The 1,248-nt window shown below is 66.6% G+C and overlaps 1 long non-coding RNA gene across 1 annotated transcript; it reads left to right on the top strand.

The window, feature by feature from the left end:
* The first annotated feature begins 636 nt into the window (after window positions 1-636).
* Window positions 637-1,172, top strand: LOC113942547. Its single transcript, XR_003525958.1, has 3 exons — window positions 637-802; window positions 883-953; window positions 1,083-1,172. It is a non-coding gene; the product is annotated as an uncharacterized LOC113942547 (long non-coding RNA).
* The last annotated feature ends 76 nt before the right edge of the window (window positions 1,173-1,248 follow it).

Genomic DNA, 1,248 nt, shown 5'->3' with positions numbered 1-1,248 from the left:
TGACCCCACAGGGAGGGTCAGTGGGGGCACAGGGGGGCATTGATCCCCTAAAAAGAGTCACTGGGAGCACAGGGGTGTGTTGGGTCCCCAAAGAGGGTCTCGTGGGGGCCCAGGGATGGGGGCCCAGGGTGTGTTGCCCCCCAAGGAGGGTCAGTGGGGGCACATTGGGGCATTGCCCCCAGAGAAGGTCACTGGGATCACAGGGGTGTGTCGCCCCCCCCAAAGGGTCACGGGGGGCACAGGGGTGCATTGGCCCCCAAAGAGGGTCAGTGAGGGCACAGTGGGCATTTATCCCTCAAAAAGTGTCAGTGGGGGCACAGGGGTGTGTTGGGCCCCCAAAGAAGGTCACTGGGGACACAGGGGGCATTGATCCCCCAGAAAGGGTCACTGGGGGCACAAGGGTGCCTTGGTCCCCAAAGAGGGTCAGTGGGGGCACAGGGGGAATTTATTCCCCAAAAAGGGTCACTGGGGCCACAGGGGTGTGTTGGGTTCCCAGAGAGGGTCATTGGGGGCACAGGGGTGTGTTGCCCCCCAAAAAGGGTCACTGTGTTGCCAGGGGTGTGTTGCCCCTCCCCGAAGAGGCCGGGTGGGGGGTCCCGGGGGTGCCGTGCCCACGCTGTGTGCCCGCTCCAGATCTGCCAGAGCCTGTTCCTGCGGGGGCTGTCGCTGGTGGGGTGGTACCACAGCCACCCCTTCGGGCCGGCGCTGCCCTCGCTGCACGACATCGACGCGCAGATGGATTATCAGCTCAAGCTGCAGGGCAGCGGCAACGGCTTCCAGCCCTGCCTGGGGCTCATCTGCGGTACGTGCCCGTCCCCCGCGGGCACCTCGGGGGGCTGAGGGGGCCGTCCCACCCCGTGCCATCCCCCCCTGTCCCCGCAGGGCCCTACTTCCACGGCAACCCCGGCGTGGAGTCCCGGATCGCTCCCTTCTGGGTGATGCCGCCGCCCGAGGTGAGCCCGGGGGAGGGTTTGGGGTGGGGTGTCCCCCCGCAGGGTGGGTGTGACACCCTCGTGACACCCCTGTGACACTGCTGTGACACCCCCGTGACACCCCTGTGACACCCCCACCCCGTCCTCCAGCAACGGCCCAACGACTACGGCATCCCCATGGAGGTGGAGGTGACCTACATCCCGGACGGGTTCCTCACCAACGACGTGGTGCAGGAGATGGTGAGGCCCAAATCCCTGTGTCCCCCCAAATCCCTGTGTCCCCCCAGATCCCTGTGTCCCCCCAGATCCCTGTGTC

This window comes from Corapipo altera, unplaced genomic scaffold, assembly GCF_003945725.1.
Source record: "Corapipo altera isolate COAL_440 unplaced genomic scaffold, ASM394572v1 128056, whole genome shotgun sequence".
In the NCBI taxonomy this organism is placed as follows: Eukaryota; Metazoa; Chordata; class Aves; order Passeriformes; family Pipridae; genus Corapipo; species Corapipo altera.
Note: the sequence above shows the minus strand (reverse complement) of the source record. Positions and strands in the feature narration are given on the sequence as shown.